Genomic DNA, 18,840 nt, shown 5'->3' with positions numbered 1-18,840 from the left:
GACCGTACACCTTATGTGTAACGGTCATTAAGCAATCAATAAATCCAAAGAGGATAAAAGTAACAGACGAACCTAAAGACAAGAATGCTATGCAAGTGTGACTTGCAAAAGTGACAATTATAACGAACTCTGTTGAGCTTCTGAAATGAAATGAGGAAAAAGTACTCCCATACTACTTAACGTATAACTTCATTTTGCATGAAGTGATAAGATGTTGAACTAGATAATCGAAGTTTCCACCATTTGAATTTCACTAACATAGACTTTATGAAGTGTCTACAAGGCAAAAATGACTCCAAAGGAAATATCTAAAGGTGTAAAACATGACTTAAATCGGAAGATTTTGTGGAAAGAAAATGAATAGATAATAATGAGTGTTAGTGGTACATCATGATCGACATCATGATCTGAGTAACATCAGATGAAAGTAAAGATCACAAGGAATACTGCTTCAAGAAGTCTTTTATGGACTAGACCAAGTCTCTAGAGAGTGACATTTGAAGTTAAAAGAATCAGATGTTGTCTTGGGTTAAAGAAAATGAGAGGAAAATTGTATTCATGCAAAGTTATAGAATGGGAAATTCGTTTCCCAATTCATGTGCTTGTTGATGACGTCTTACTTGCTAGTGGTGATGTCAATCTACTGCAGGAGGAGAAAAGAAGTTCTTGTCCTCAAAGTTTAAAATAATAAAAGGGGGTATTAGGAATGTCGCATGGACATGCTAAGAAACATCTCTAAAGTATGCATGCGAGAAAACCTACGCCTGTTCTTATAGTCAAGTGTAATGGAACTCGAAACTATGGTGTTCCAAAAGTTGATAAGAAAAGATTGCAAACGGATATGGTACCATATGCTTCAGCTGTTGGAAGCTCAATATGTTACCCTGACACGGTTCACGTATATATCCGGGTTGTTTTGGCAATGTCCAGTCCATATATAAATCAATGGAATGGAGTCAAAGATATCGGCCTCATGCTGAAAGAAATAAGTTCTCTCAAGCGATTGTGAGTACAAAGGCAGGACTTGTGAAATGTATAGCAAAATCCACAATTGTCGCTAACTTTCATACTCGGAGTTTTGTGTGTAAAATCTCCAAATGAGTGAAACAATTGTCATCAATGTGATGCAATGATATGTTATAGCTTGATATGAGGCCGAGGGACATACAAAATGGTTAAGGCTACATGTACCCGGAGTTGATAATGGTTGACAACATCGATTACCATTTTAAGTTTTTGCCAAACACACTGACAAAGAGTTATGTGTTGTAAAGGAGAAAGTCCGGAATTATGAATAAATGCTTGAAGCATAAAAGCAACAGACGAGTGTCTGCAGATCTGCTTATTAAAGGCTTACCGCCCAGTGTGTTCGGAGAACACACAGTCGACATGGGTTTTATGGTATAGTCTAAAATTTCCGGACAATAAAGGGCCCAAGGTTAAAGAATTTGTTTCAAAACATAGAGGTACGTTGTGGCTGTCTGATTCTATCGGCAATTGAGCTGTGACGATGAAATATGCCCTATGTCTTGATCTGTTACGAAATGAGTAAAGTTAAAAGTATATATGATGAGATAAAGGGGAGAATGTTAGATTCATCTCTCCTTCAATGGGCCCAACGGCCCATTGGAACCTTGACCCACGCCGTGATCGGGGGTTTCCAGCCCAAGCAAGGCTGGTGGGCCCCTATCACGCAGTGCTATATATAGAGGAGGCGGAGACCATGGCACAAGTTACGAGGTTCGCCGCTGCCACTGGTTCCCCACTCCTAACCCTAATCCGATCTAAAGGGTAGCGCTGAATCAACGGGAAGATCATCGCCGCCGCTACCACGCTAGACCTTCTCTATCATCACCGCCGTCGCTACCGCATGACGATGGACACCGGAGGGAACTCATCGAGTATGGGATAAGGTAATAAACTACTACTCTCACCGAACACATCTACCCTTGACGATCCACGGGATCTATCAATGGTATCAGAGCCACGAGGTAGATGTGTTTTCTGTTGAAATATGTACAAGAAAGGTCATAACTTGAGGGAATATGTTCTCTCTAAAGAATGGCTTCAAAAGAAAAGAACTCTTGGATATTAATTCAATAAAAGAAAAGAGATAGATCATTGAGAGTCTTGGTTGACGAATGTCTTTCATGTACTCTCTATGAAGAAGTCTCCTTTTTCAGTCAACATGATTGAGATGAAACAAGCAACATGCATGTTTAATTTGACCAACGTCAGATCAAGCATGTGTGTCAAAGATAATTCAGATTTATTTCTGAATTTGGTGATTCAATATGCAATTAAAAGAGCTAATTATGGCATTTATGTCCCTTATAGGGAATTACCCGCATGGCGGGAAAAGTCTGGGAAAATACCTGCGTAACTGGATAAAGTTGACATTGTATTATGTCAACAATCCGTGTATAGCGGGAGAAATTTTGGTAAAGGACTTATCCTGTATGACAGGAGAAAGCTATTATGACTCATGTGCGGTTAATGTGTCCCACTATGGGAGAAAAGTATGGAGTAGCTATTAAGCTGTCCTAGTATCGACCGTACACCTTATGTGTAACGGTCATTAAGAAATCAATAAATCCAAAGAGGATAAAAGTAACAAACGAACCTAAAGACAAGAATGATATGCAAGTGTGACTTGCAAAAGTGACAATTATAAAGAACTCTGTTGAGTTTCTGAAATGAAATGAGGAAAAAGTACTCACATACTAGTTAACATATAACTTCATTTTGCATGAAGTGATAAGATGAATGAACTAGATAATCGAAGTTCCTCAATTCACAAGAGCTGTGAATGGGTTTTGAAATTGTGGCAGAAAAGTTCTTGCCACATTTCGAGGGGAAGAAAGAGATATGAAATACATTGTATTTCATGACTCCTATGTACTTTAGATGATGTGATGCACATTATGCATCTAAAGTGATCCATTAATGAAGAATGTGATTGTCAAGGGGAGTACGACAGTCATTATAATATCGTCATTATGATACCCCTAAAGAAAAGAAACAGTTGTATTTCTGGATCTTTTATAGTTTCGAAAGGAGACTAAGGAATACAACAATGGTGCTTAAAGTGCCATAAAGAAGAAAGTTTTAACAGAATAAACCCAAATGATAAAGTTTGAAGATACGCCATTTCTTTAGTGAAGATGGAGTAATCTGGGGGAGCATGTTGTATGACCTATACAACACCTGTTGTTAGCTCTACAAGGGATCTTGTGATACAGGTCCCTGTAAAATCTATTGCCTTTTGGAAATGGGTGACTATAGAATTATTTGTCTCTTGGCAATGACAGAGGAACGACAACCCCATATGAAAGAGGTGCCAGTACCTGAGATTTTGATGGTCTCTCGGAATGTGAAAATCAGATACTTGTGATTACCATAAAGTCTATGTTAGTAAAATTCCACCATTTGAATTTCACTAACATAGACTTTATGAAGGGTCTACAAGGCAAATGTGACTCCAAAGGAAATATCTAAAGGTGTAAAACATGACTTAAATCGAAAGATTTTGTGCAAAGAAAATGAGAGGACAATTATATGCATGCAAAGTTATAGAATGGGAAATTCGTTTCCCAATTCCTGTGCATGTGGATGACGTCCTACTTGCTAGTGGTGATGTCAATCTACTATAGGAGGAGAAAAGAAGTTCTTGTCCTCAAAGTTCAAAAGAATAAAAGGGGGTATTAGGAATGTCGCATGGACATGTTAAGATAGCTAGATCTCTAAAGTATGCATGTGAGAAAACCTACGCCTGTTCTTATAGTCAAGGGTAATGGAACTAGAAACTATGGTGTTTCAAAAGTTGATAAGAAAAGATTGTAAACCGATATGGTACCATATGCTTCAGCTGTTGGAAGCTCAATATATTACCCTGACACAGTTCACGTATATATCCGGGTTGTTTTGGCAATGTCCAGTACATATATAAATCAATGGAATGGAGTCAAAGATATCGGCCTCATGCTGAAAGAAATAAGTGCTCTCAAAAGATTGTGAGTACAAAGGCAGGACTTGTGAAATGTATAACGAAATCCACAATTGTCGCTAACTTTCATACTCAGAGTTTTGCGTGGAAAATCTCCAAATGAGTGAAACAATTGTCATCAATGTGATGCAATGATATGTTATAGCTTGATATGAGGCTGAGGGAGAGGCAAAATGGTTAAGGCTACCTGTACCCGGAGTTGATAATGGTTGACAACGTCGATAACCATTTTAAGTTTTTTTCGCTCCTATCACAACGAGTCAAGTGTTGATGCCAAACACACTGACATAGAGTTATGTGTTGTAAAGGAGAAACTCCGGAATTATGAAGAAATGCTTGAAGCATAAAAGCAACAGACAAGTGTTTGCAGATCTGCTTATTAAAGGCTTACCGCCCAGTGTGTTCGGAGAACACACAGTCGACATGGATTTTATGGTATAGTCTAAAATTTCCAAACAATAAAGGGCCCAAGGTTAAAGAATTTGTTTCAAAACAGAGAGGTGCGTTGTGGCTGTCTGATTCTATCGGCAATTGAGCTGTGACGATGAAACATGCCCTATGTATTGATCTGTTACGAAACGAGTAAAGTTAAAAGTATATGATGAGATCAAGGGGGAGAATGTTAGATTCATCTCTCCTTCAATGGGCCCAACGGCCCATTGGAACCTTGACCCGCGCCCTGATCGGGGGCGTCCAGCCCAAGCAAGGCTGGTGGTCCCCTGTCGCGCAGTGCTATATATAGAGGAGGTGGGGACCATGGCACAAGTTACGAGGTTCGCCGTCGCCACTAGTTCCCCACTCCTAACCCTAATCCGATCTAGAGTGTAGCGCTGAAGCGACGGGAAGCTCACCGCCGCCGCTACCACGCTAGACCTTCTCTGTCATCACCGTCGTCGCTACCGCACCGATGGAGACCGGCGGGAGCTCAGCCAACTCGGGACAAGGTAAAGCTATGACTACTACCGTGATCTATCTAACCTAGATGATTTACGGGTTCTATCAAAGACCTGTTTGAGAAAAAAGATCAATAGATGACAGGGAAAATTGTTGCCATATGGGGAATGACTTGACTTGTTCTTATCAATACAGTGCTCATTATGTACCGATGTTTTGTCCTTCTTTGAAATACCTAATGTGGTGAAAAGATTCAAGCTAGTATTACATATCTCATTTTCTCTGGCTACATGATGAACAAAGAGGAAATGTTAATTAACTAAGTAAGGCATTGTTCGCAGACCAAAGGACCAGGATGATCTTGGAGTGGATGTGGAATCTATAATTAAGTATTTACTCAACAAATGGTTGTTTAAATTTCAAATGCAAATGTAGTCTGGCCGGAGTTGCTTCAACAAATATCCGCATTCAGAAACTGTCTCAAGTGACAGTAAAACCGACAAATTCACCATTCTCAAAGGGTCTATTAAATGTCAAGGAAGACTTTTTCTTAGTAAGGGCTCACACTTAGTTGTTGACGGACGAGCAGTGCCCTTCACTGTATAACATTGTGCAATGGAAACATGATACTTTTCACCAGACTCTTATCAGGTAATAAAGGAACTGATTGGTTACACATGGTCCAGTCGTTGGTAGATGTTAATTTGTTTCAGGAGACCGATGCTTTCCAGCAGCAACTTCATAGTTCCGTGATGCTTTTGTTTAAGTCCATGTATGCGGACATGGTAAATGGCAATCATGTTTTTCGGAGAAAAGTCGTTTGGAATTTGAAAGTCCTGCTGAGGGGTTAAGATATCCTTTTGGACCTGTGTAGAGGAGTGGTCTTAACTAAGGATAATTCCCAAACATATTAGAGGAGTGGTGGCCCAAAATATTGTTTTTGTGACAATGAAGCAACTATCCAACACTTGTTCCAGTCATAGTTTTGCACTCCTGTTATGGAGAATTGTCCATGTGGCTTGTAACCTGACTCATTTTGCCCCGTATGTAGTCACTAGTAAAATCTCTAAAAAAACTTATATTTAAGAATGAAGGAAGTACAATAATTTATGGACTCTAGATACAACCTTTTGGAAATGGTCGCATTCTTTATTCGGTTGTTTTGGATGACCGTTTAACAACAGGGTTAGTAATGCATAAGCCAATATGACATCTGATTTATGACCAAAGAGCAAAAATGAAAACAAGGACAAAAAATGTTTTCAATACTCTTGACTAATACTCCTTCTGTAAAGAAATATAAGAGCATAGTAAATCTAATATATCAATGCGTAGTAAATATTCACTAGCTAGCTAGGCTGTTCTCAAGCCACAATATTCAAAGTTCTCTCAAACTTGACAGTTACCTGGTGCACAGAGCGCCGATGCATCTTTCTTCAGCGAACTGCATAATGATGGTGAGAAGCAATGCTCATTCCAGAACACCCGTTCGTGTTTATGTTCAGAAGAACACTTCTACTTCGGTACAACCCCCCTAAACACAAGAACGGTTTAGATTGGCCGATGCCTCTTGGTAAGAAAGGGCAGGATGATCATATTTGCGTATACAATGTATTTTTTCTGTACACTTTATTTATTTATTATAAACCGCAAAAAAATCATGTGTGTAGTAGTATTTAAACCAAGCTCATAAACGAATTGGCACGGCGACGCTAACCAACTGGGCTACAAGGCCACGATGACATTCAATTTTTCTACTCCTATGTAATACTGTGAGAACGCACTATTCCCTGCTTGGTTTACTTTCATTCTTTATTTTCTTCTTTAAATTTTTTTTGTTTACTTTTCATTTCTAAATTCGTGAAAATTTTAAAACTCATGATTTTATCTCATGAATGAATTTTTTTTTCAAATTAAACATATTTTCTTCAAATTTGGTGAGGTTTTTTTTTCCAAAATTGATGAAGTATTTTTCTAAATTCGTGAATCATTTCTCAAACCAGCGAACTTTTTGAAAATCTTTGTTTTTTTATAATATTGATGATGTTTTGAAAATCAATAAACCTTTTTAAAATTGATGAACTTTTCTTAAATTTTGCAAAAAAAATCCCAAAAAAGATTATGAACTTTTTTTAATCTCTGAAATGTTTTCCAAATTGATTTTGTTTTTTACAATCTGTTTCAGATCAATGAATTTTCTTCAAATCCGGTAATTTTTTTTGAAATTTATTGTGAAATTGCTTGAATTATGAATTATAATATTTTTAAAAAATTATCTAAAAGTCAATGGTCAACCAGCTAAAAGTCAACTTGCGATGTAACTCCATCATCTTTATCAATGAGTGTTCTTTGAAAAAAATGCTCAGTAGAAAATAACAAGAGAAAAACAACCTTGTGAGGGAACACTATGTTTTTAAATAGAATTTTCTCGCCCTACCTTAATACCATTCGTTGTACATGTTTTATTTTTGGACATTCTTAAAGTGACCGCATTTTTTGCAACCACGTTGGCTTGCAATGATAGGCATCCATCCTTGATTTGAACGATTTCCGGGTTTATAGAAATTGTTCGCTCGTTAAATAAAAATATCAAAAATGTTCACATTAACAAGTTTTGTTCTCTAAATTCTGAAAAATATGTGTTTTCAGAAAATGTTCAGGATAATAAAAATGTATAAAAAAGGCATCTTTTAAAAAAAGTTTTAAAAAGTTTGTTAGAGTTGTTCAAACTAATTTCGGATTTTCAGACATTATTTGCGTTGTAGAAGTTTCTTTGTGATTTCCAAGAGGAAATAAAGAGAGCCAAAATCTACTCAGATTCTGAGTAGTAGTTCTTCACGGGCGCGTCCAAGTCACCAAAGCTTGTTCAGTCTACTCGTTAGCAATTATCCTTTCTAACCTAGAGGTTCAGAGTTCGAATCCATCGTATGGCGCATTTTATTCATTTTAGTCAGATCACTGTCTTATGCGCATTTTATTCATTTTAGTCAGATCACTGTCTTATTGTATTGCTGCGGTCGGTATTGTAGTGGGTATTATACATATAAATTGAGAATACCTTGTGAAAAGACTATATTGTCCGTAGTGGGTATTATACATATAAATTGAGAATACCTTGTGAAAAGACTATATTGTCCTTTGTACGTATTGTGAGGGGGGTTGTACCGAAGCGCGACTCTCAGAAGAATCATTTAGAAGATTGTACAATCGCATAACCACCATAACCATCATGACGAACATCCATGTCATGAGAAAGATGAGCAACCACTGGAAGCAGGTTGTCTTGCAGGCCAGAGAGTAGACCTCAGAGGCTCGCGTCGTTGCGCTACGGGTGCTCCCCAAGCTATGCTCCATGGTTCTCTCAGTGGAATCATGGATCTGCACAGTAGTACCCAGCAAGTGAGCTCTCTTAGTAAAAATCAATAGATCCAGCAGAAAGGGAGCTGAGGGAACTTCATCCACAAAAACCTACCTTCGTTGTATCTTGCGCGGATTGGTTCACTACGAGGCTACTTTCCTTCAGCTGGCGTGCTAAATCAACCATTTCGTCTATCAGACTGTCCTGCAGGTCCCTGTGCGGTTAGAAATCCAACATAGTAAGAGGACAGCCACCAAATATCCATTTGTTCATCTTGTACAACCCTGAATGTTACATGCTTAGGTCTTAAAAAATATCACCAGAAGATGGTAATGATCAAGCATAGCGTTGATCATACTTACACTTCATCACAGAAAAATTAGTGAGATCAGTCAATGAACAAATCAATAAATTGGTTGTTTGTGCGGATAACAGATAGTGAGAGCATTAAGCCAGAGACTTCTGTCGACGAGAAACTTTGCCAAAAAAGGGGTGTGTGCCTATGCTTCTCAATGTGAGCATGAGCCTCTGCATCCAATTTAATAGGCGCTCCAGTATCTCTTTATTTTCTATCGTGACTGCTTGTATGACCTTCCACCTGAGCCCTACTTATTTGCATCCATTAGTTTATTAGTTGTAAGGGGGATATCCCGGTTCAAAAAAAATTTAAGAAAAAGAACTACATAAAAAGGGGCAAGATTTTACTTACATTGATCTCCTTCGCAATCCTGCTGATAAGGATATTGGACTCACAGCCGTTTCTCTTTTACAAGAGCTTTCTTCTTTGATCTCATCAACCGGATCTTCATTTTCTGTCTGCGTCCAAAAGATAGTAATGGAAGCTAAACTATATGAGTAATGGCGGCATGTACTGATCTGAGGAACCAGTTCAAACAGAGTGTGGAGAAAGCATAAATATGAATCAACATGATAAAAAACATACCACAGGAGCAGCGAGTGTGGCAGCTAGTGCTTCAATATTTTCTGAATACTCACTGAGCTTAGCTTTTGAAACCCTGAATAAAGCAAAAAATGCATGAATAAACATGTTCTGGTCATGGGGAGATACACATAAACAGCGAAAGGTAACTTGCTATGCTCGAGACATTACTATGACCAGGCATTCTCATTATCAAAATGAAGAGCAATGGAACAAGTTCACATAAACTATACTCTGAACCTTGTAATAGGTTTCTTTTGGCAAGTAAGAAGTGTATTACATATACAGTATCCAGGTTTTCATGAACAACTTGCAAACAAATCCAAAATAAAAAAGAGTATCCAGATTGCCATGACTTCGTTGAGTAAGGGAGCATGGATCCTCTTTAAGGGTACGCCAGCCAGCGCACACTTAGAAACGGATATGCAAGGGAAAAACTATACTGGTGTTGAAATTAACGAGTTCCTACAAATTTTGGGCCCCTTCTCATAACACCAGTATGTAAAAGCATTCAGAACGGCAACTCATTCGTTCTTGAGAGTTGTATTGCTCAAACACACAATCAACTAAAGAAAGCCGCAACAAACTGTGATAGTGCCACGTCCGGAGTTTGCCATCATGCAAAATACTTCTGGAGCACGATTTACGATTGGTCCCTTGGCAGGATAAAATAGGAGCCAGAGATGAGGTTCATATATAACAATTTATACCTAAGTACAACTTTGAGGGATGCAAACTTATGATCTTGTCAGATACCAGCTAGGTTTCGTTCTAAAATTATGGGTCCTCAACAAATCTTAGATGGAACATAGATTGCAGGCTATACCACAGTCTAACATTAATATTCGCAAAAGGCGTACAAAACTAGGGCATCTGAAAACACAGAAACACACTAGTACCTTGATACTCCTTCAAGTGTAATTTCAGCTCCAAGCTGCTCCACTAGCTCTATGGCTGTGGATATGTACTGCAATTGGGGGCTGTCAGTGCCAGCACGTACCAGCCAAAAATGATAAAGATTAAATAGAGAATACTCATCAGCTACCATCTGTTAAAACTGAACAAAAACAAAACAAAGCAAAGAAAACTCCATCACTTAATTTTCCTTACATTCATTCTTTTAACAACAGCAAAAAGATTCACATGTAATCTGTGTCTTCCTTCTCAAGCTAAGTTACAGAACATATAGTCTGCCCAAGCGTTGAACATAAACGGAGCATCGTGGAAACCTAATGAGATTAGAGGAGCTGCACCTACATGGGCAAGCTTAGCCAGATTCGCTGCCGAGGGGCCTTCTGAAGCAGCCTTCTCAGGTTCACTTCCACCCTGCTGAACAGAGTTTAAAATTGAGGTGGCATAGCTCCAATTTTTTTTTAAATGAAGTCACCTATTCCAATTGATATATACATATCTTATACTAAAAATTAATACTTATCATACTACTATGTTAAGAGTATAATTTTTCATTACTTAATTAGCATACTCAACCACATAAATATAAGTTGTATTATTATTTTATTATATATTTGTAATGTATATCATTGAAAAATACTCATGCATTGCCCTGAATTTAATGTTTACTTTGAAAATAAAATACATTTTTATACTTTTATAAATCATATAGTTTTATACAAATCAATGTTAGATATCTCTAAAACCAATGGTTTAAGAAGTATCGTAGTAGTGGTTGAACTACATGATTAGAAAAACATATCTATAGAAAATTCTAGAGTACAAATTTAACGACATGTGAGGGATTGTTTCAGATATATTTCTTTTTGGAGCATCCATGTATAAATTTAACCATATATCCCCAATCACTAACTCCCTGGTATCGCTTGGGAAGCAATTGAGTGTGTCGAATCGGTCTTTCACGCTAATTTTGGCTTTTTTTAGACCACCCCTACAATGCCTTTTACAAGATGGCAATAGCAACAACCGTAGCAGGAGTTTAAATTGCATGATAGTATACACCTTTTTAGTTAGGAGGAATGCCATTTATATGGTAAATACATGTTTCCTTCTACTTGCTCTACTTTGGTTATTAGATAGATTTAGTAGTCTATAGTGTTGTAGATTAGTGTGTCAATCACACTGTAATGTCGTAATTAAGATGCTTTTATATTACCTTGAGTAACGGTATGCTTCCTACTTATTGCAACATTAAAAGGTATTAACGCTCTTAAGGTGCTAAGGAAATATCTTTATGCTAGCATTTTTTAGGATTTCTTAGAAAATGAAACGAACAACATGATGAAACAAAGATGATTCTGGTGTTAATATTGGGTTTATGATAGAGACGGCTTCAGCGAAGAGTTTACACTCTCCAATGGAGAAACAAGATCTCTAATAAGGCAATGTCGATGTGCGCCCGCATCGTGTCCTTGCCGAAGGTGGTGGATCGAAGATCGGTTTTGGGGATGAAAATCCCAAGATTAACATTGGGTTGGACTCGTCCTCATCGGCGCACATGTGACGGTTCCTTCTTGAAGGGTAGCCTAGGAGTTGTATATTTTTTGTTTTGAGTTTGTTTTTTATCATAAAGTTAGTGGCTATTTGGTGGGGTTACCGTCGCAAGGCATGCAACCTCGGGTTTCCATTTTTGTTTCTTTCCAGGTCGACATTGTTCGACTGCTAAATTCAGAGGCTGCTAGTTATCCTCCATTTTGAATCTTTTTTTGTTACACCATATCGTTTAACAGGTGCCACTAGTATAAAACAAGACATTAGTCCCAGTTGGTAAGGGCCTTTAGTCCCAGGTCACCAATCGGGACTTATAACTTGGAACTAAAGCCTCTCCCCTTTAGTCCCGATTGGCTGGCAGCGCGCGCCGGGTGGGGCGGGGACCTTTAGTCCCCGCCGGGACTAAAGGCTTTGGGATTTTGGGGTTTTGGGGTTTGAGGGGTTTTGGAGTTTATTGTTTATGTTTGCTTTTCATTTTGTGTTTTTCATTTAATTATTTTTCATTTTAAACATATTTTACACTAGTACATACTGTACACGTTATGCATATATCATAGAGTTTCTCGTAGGACCAATCATATATTATAGAATTTCTCTTACGACCATATATATGCATACACATATATATATATACAATTTGGTATATACAATTTCTCCTACAAATTGCAGATCATTACATGCAGGCATTAGGTATTGTGATATTCTTCGTCGGAAGCTATGACCCGCTGAAGCAAAAATCTCGCCATTTCCTCTTAAAGTGCTCGTATGCGGTCCTTGCAAGGAGCTTATTGATACATCTCCAACGTATCTATAATTTTTTATGGTTTCATGTTATTATCTTGTCAAACTTTGGATGTTTTGTATGCCTTTTATGTATTTTTAGGGACTAACTTATTAACTCAGTGCCAAGTGCCAGTTTCTGTTTTTTCCATGTTTTTAACCCCTTTCAAAGGAGGATTTTAAACGGAGTCCAGACGGAACGAAACTGCCAAAAAGATTTTTTCCGAAACAGAAGAAGATCGGGAAGCCTGAGAATCAGGGCAGGGGACCACCAGGGACCCCACAAGCCCCCTAGCCGCGGCCAGGGGGGCGCGCCTCCCAGGCTTGTGGGCTCCCTGGGCCACCTCTGCCCTAGGTCTTTTGCCTATAAATTCTCTAAAATCCCAGAAAAAATCAGGAGATCATCGAAAGTACTTTTCCGCCGCCGCAAGCTTCTGTCTCCGCAAGATCCCATCTGGGGCACGTTCTAGTGCCGTGCCGGAGGGGGGATTCGGATACGGAGGGCTTCTTCATCAACACCATGACCTCTCCGATGATGCGTGAGTAGTTCACCACATACCTACGGGTCCATAGCTAGTAGCTAGATGGCTTCTTCTCTCTCTTGGATCTTCAATACAAAGTTCTCCATGATCTTCATGGAGATCTATCCGATGTAATCTTCTTTTGCGGTGTGTTTGTCGAGATCCGATGAATTGTGGATTTATGATCAGATTATCTATGAATCTTATTTGAGTTTCTTCTGATCTCTCTTATGCATGATTTCATATCCTTGTAATTCTCTTCGAGTTGTGGGTTTTGTTTGGCCAGCTTGATCTATGATTCTTGCAATGGGAGAAGTTCTTGGTTTTGGGTTCATACCGTGCGGTGACCTCACCCAGTGACAGAAGGGGTAGCGAGGCACGCATCATGTTGTTGTCATCAAGGGTAAAAAGATGGGGTTTTCATCATTGGTTTGAGTTTATCCCTCTACATCATGTCATCTTTCTTAAGGCGTTACTCTGTTCGTCATGAACTCAATACACTAGATGCATGCTGGATAGCGGTCGATGTGTGGAGTAATAGTAGTAGATGCAAAAAGTATCGGTCTACTTGTCTCGGACGTGATGCCTATATGTATGATCATTGCCTTAGATATCGTCATGACTTTGCGTGGTTCTATCAATTGTTCGACAGTAATTTGTTCATCCACCGTAATATTTGCTATTTTGAGAGAAGCCTCTAGTGAACACTATGGCCCCCGGGTCCACTTCACACCGTATTTTCAGCCTTACACTTTTTCTTTGTTGCACTTTCCGCCTTCAGATCTCACTTTGTAATCAATCTTGAAGGGATTGACAACCCCTTTATAGCGTTGGGTGCAAGCTCTTTTGTGTTTGTGCAGGTACTCTGGACTTGACGAGATTCTCCTACTGGATTGATGCCTTGGTTCACAAACTAAGGGAAATACTTACTGCTCCTGTGCTGCATCGCCCTTTCCTCTTCAAGGAAAAAACCAACGCAAGCTCAAGAGACGACAGAAGATCCCTGTCGCCGTAGCAGAAGAATTTTTGGCGCAGTTGCCGGGGAGGATCAAGTCAAGAACTCATCCAAGTAAGTGTCGCAAACTCATCTCTTGCATTTACTTTTTTTTCCTCTCGTTTTCCTCTCCTCCACTTCTGAAAAACAAAAATTACAAAAATATTTGCCTTTTTCGTTCGCCCTTTTCTTTCGCTTGCTTTCCTTTGCTTGTGTGCTATGTGCCTGCAGTATGTTTGCATCTTCGCTTGCTGAAAATCCAGTGATATGGATCCTCATCCACTTGCTAATCTCTTTAAGAGATCCAATTATGTTGATCCAATTGCTAGTGAGTTGAGTGCACTTGACTATCTTTATGGAGTTTTGCTTGAGATGCGTGAATCTGAAAATCGTGATGAAGAAATTTATGAAGTGATTCACGAGGGCTCCTTGAATGAAAAGCATGATTGCAATGGTTTCACTATAAATCCTATTAGTGTCAATATGCTAAAAATATGCAAAACCCTAAGCTTGGGGATGCTAGTTTAGCTATGTCCACTACTTGTTGCAATGATATTTGCAATAATATTGAGAGTGGGTTTGGAGAAGTCATGACTTTAGTTGATGATAATCCCACTATTTTTGAAGAGCGTCAACTTTGCATGCATGTGGATGATGAAAAGAATATCCTTTGTGATAGCTATTTTGTTGAATTTGATTATGATCCCACATGTAATTGCTATGGGAGAGGAAAATATTGTGGTAGAAACTTTTATGTTACCAAATTACCTCTCGTTATGTGGAGATTGCTATTGTCTCTTTCTTCTTCCTTGCATATGGCAACTATTGGTTGTCTTGACAATCTGTTTTCCTATAAAATGCCTATGCATAGGAAGTATGTTAGACTTAGATGTGATTTTCACATGCTTTATGATGCTCTCGTTGTGCTTCAATTCTTGTCTTTTGTGTGAGCATCATTGATTTATCAATGCCTAGCTAAGGGCGTTAAACAATAGCGCTTGTTGGGAGGCAACCCAATGAATTTATCTTTGCTTTTTTCTTTCTGTTTTGTTGCATCCACACCATCATAATTATGTTATGATTGTGTTTTTTGTGTTTCTTTTTGTGTTTGAGCCAAGCAAAACCTTTATGACTAGTCTTGGTGATGGTTGTTTGATCCTGCTGGAAAAAGACAGAAACTTTTCGCTCACGGGATGATTTTTCATTTTTATTCAGAAAGAGCTTTTGAGTTGATTATTTTTGCTGCTGGTTGATATTCCTTTTTCCCAGGCAGTCGTAATTGTTCAGAATTTTTGAGGTACCAGAAGTATACGAAGTATACATATTGCTACAGACTGGTCTGTTTTTGACAGATTCTGTTTTTGTTGAGTTGGTTGCTTGTTTTGATGAAACTATGATTAGTATCGGGGGGTACTAGCCATGGAAAAGTGAGAATACAGTAGCCCAACACCAATATAGATAGAATTCAGGTTTGCTACAGTACCAAAAGAAGTGGTAGTTTGTTTTCTTGTACTAATGTTATCACGAGTTTTTGCTTAAGTTTTGTGTTGTGAAGTTTTCAAGTTTTGGGTGATGTTCTCATGGACAAAGAGATAAGGAGTGAAAAGATCTCAAGCTTGGGGATGCCCAAGGCATCCCAAGCCAAATTCAAGGACACCAAAAAGCCTAAAGCTTGGGGATGCCCCAGGAAGACATCCCCTCTTTCGTCTTCAATCCATCGGTAACATTACTTGGAGTTATATTTTTATTCACCACATGATATGTGTTTTGCTTGGAGCGTCTTGTATCGTAGGAGTCTTTTTTGTTGTTGTGTCAAAATCATCCTTGCTGCACACCTTTTCAGAGAGACATGCACTCATCGTGATTTTGCTAGAATGCTCATCGTGCTTCACTTATATCTTTTGAGCTAGATAATTTTGCTCTATGTGCTTCACTTAGATCTTTTAGAGCATGGCGGTGCGTGACTTGGTAGTTGATTTATGCTATGAAAGTAGTCCCAAAGGTGATAGGTACCCAAAGAGGATACAAAAACCTCCATCTTCATGTGCATTGAGTAGAAAGAGAAGTCTTGATCCCTCTCAGTTAGTTTTGAGACGTGGATTTGGTAATATTAAGAGTTATGTTAGTAGGGTGTTGTGAATCTAGAAAAACTTGTGTTGAAGTTAGTGATTCCCGTAGCATGCACGTATGGTGAACCGCTATGTTAGGAAATCGGAGCATAATTGATCTATTGATTGTCATCCTTTGTGTTGAGGTCGGGATCGCGCGATGGTTAACACCTACCAACCCTTTCCCTAGGAGTATGCGTTTAGCACTTTGTTTCGATTACTAATAAAAACTTTCGCAACAAGTATGTGAGTTCTTCATGACTAATGTGAGTCCATGGTATAGATGCACTTTCACCTTCCACCATTGCTAGCCTCTCTAGTGCCGCGCAATTCTTGCCAGTGCACAAACCCACCATATGCCTTCCTCAAAACAGCCACCATACCTACCTACTATGGCATTTTCATAGCCATTCCGAGATATATTGCCATGCAACTCCCACCGTTCCGTCTCATGACTTGTGCCGTCAATCTCATATTGCCATTGCATGATCATACGATAGCTAGCGAGATGTTTCAACGTCATACGCCAAGCTAGATCGTTGCACATCCCGGTACGCTGCCGGAGGCATTTCCTATAGAGTCATTTCTAAGCTTTGAGCTGTGAGTAAATAAAAGTGTGATGATCATCATTATTAGAGCATTGTCCCATGTGAGGAAAAAAAAGAGGCCAAAGAGCCCAAATAAAAAAAAGAGAAAAAAAGAGAGGCCCAAGACCCCAAATAAAAAAATAAAAAAGAGAGAAAAAGAGAGAAGGGACAATGCTACTATCTTTTTCCACACTTGTGCTTCATAATAGCACCATGTTCTTCATGATTGAGAGACTTTCGTTTCATCATCACCATATGCTAGTGGGAATCTTCATTATATAACTTGCCTTGTATATTCTAATGATGGGCTTCCTCAAATTGCCCTAGGTCTTCGTGAGCAAGCAAGTTGGATGCACACCCACTAATTCTCCTTTTGAGCTTTCACATACTTATAGCTCTAGTGCATCCTTTGTATGGCAATCCCTACTCATTCACATTGATATCTATTAATGGGCATCTCCATAGCCTATTGATACGCCGAGTCAATGTGACCATCTCCTCCTTTTTTGTCTCACAACCACCACCACACTCTATTCCACCTATAGTGCTATATCCATGGCTCACACTCATGTATTGCGTGATAGTTATAAAAAGTTTGAGAAAGTAAGAGTGCGAAAACAATTATGTCACGCCCAAGATGCGACCCTATCCTCAATTTGGCACGAAAGCCTCGTCAGGGATAGAAGCGCATCTCGTCGTGTCGCAAGAATGGATATCATTACAAGTACATGTACGGAAAAGAAGAGTATTTATACAGAGTTGGCTTACACTCGCCACAAGTTACATCAAAGTCACTTCAGTACATTACATTATCAGCAAGAGTAAGAGCAGGGTCCGACTACGGACGAAAACAAACGAGAAAAATAAGAACGACGTCCATCCTTGCTATCCCAGGCTGCCGGCCTGGAACCCATCCTAGATCGATGAAGAAGAAGAAGAAGAAGCAACTCCAAATGAACAATCAACGCGCTCGCGTCACGTAACCTTTACCTATACCTGCAACTGGTGTTGTAGTAATCTGTGAGCCACAGGGGACTCAGCAATCTCATTTCCAAAGGTATCAAGACTAGCAAAGCTTAATGGATGAGGTATGGTTAAGTGGTGAGGTTGCAGCAGCGGCTAAGCATATATTTGGTGGCTAACTTACAAGTACAAGAAGTAAGAGGGGGAAGATCTACACATAACGGACGTGAACTACTGATGATCAGCTGAATGATCCCGAACACCTACCTACGTCAGACATAAGCCCATCGTGTCCTCGATCGGAGAAGGAACTCACGAAAGAGACAGTCACGGTTACGCACACAGTTGGCAAGTTTTAATTAAGTTACTTCAAGTTATCTAGAACCAGTGTTAAACAAAGTTTCCACGTTGCCACATAACCGCGGGCACGGCTTTCCGAAAGATTTAACCCTGCAGGGGTGCTCCAACTAGTCCATCACAAATTACCACAAGCCGCATAGAAATCCTCAATCACGAAGCTCGCGATCTCGTCGGATTCCCTAGTGAAAAACCTCAACTCTGAGATTACCCAAAGCATCACCGGAATCCCGATGCACAAGATATCTCGTCAAAGGTAAATCTAATCCAACAAGGCCGCCCGACGTGTCGACGATCCCGATAGGAGTCGCGTACCTCGTTCTCAGGACACGGTGGATGAGCGATGGTTACCACGCCAAACGCCGAGTTGCCCCAGGTAGCGTTAATAAGCTGCTCTGTTTTGGGACCAACAATCATGAGGAGCACTGGCCCGGGGGTTGATTAAATTATCCTCGGTGTTGGAATTATGCCCTAGAGGAAATAATAAATGTATAGTTATTATTATAATTCCTATATCAAGATAATAGTTTATTATCCATGCTATAATTGTATTGAATGAAGACTCATTTACATGTGTGGATACATAGACAAAACACCGTCCCTAGCATGCCTCTAGTTGGCTAGCCAGTTGATCGATGATAGTCAGTGTCTTCTGATTATGAACAAGGTGTTGTTGCTTGATAACTGGATCACGTCATTGGGAGAATCACGTGATGGACTAGACCCAAACTAATAGACGTAGCATGTTGATCGTGTCATTTTGTTGCTACTGTTTTCTGCGTGTCAAGTATTTATTCCTATGACCATGAGATCATATAACTCACTGACACCGGAGGAATGCTTTGTGTGTATCAAACGTCGCAACGTAA

At 39.3% G+C, this 18,840-nt stretch overlaps 1 pseudogene; it reads right to left on the bottom strand.

Annotated features, from left to right (window-relative positions):
- Positions 1 to 6,162: 6,162 nt before the first annotated feature.
- LOC123404889 overlaps positions 6,163 to 18,840 on the bottom strand; it is a 32,408-nt pseudogene continuing 19,730 nt past the window's right edge.

Source organism: Hordeum vulgare, chromosome 6H, assembly GCF_904849725.1.
Source record: "Hordeum vulgare subsp. vulgare chromosome 6H, MorexV3_pseudomolecules_assembly, whole genome shotgun sequence".
In the NCBI taxonomy this organism is placed as follows: domain Eukaryota; kingdom Viridiplantae; phylum Streptophyta; class Magnoliopsida; order Poales; family Poaceae; genus Hordeum; species Hordeum vulgare.
This window is presented reverse-complemented; position numbering and strand designations above follow the sequence as displayed.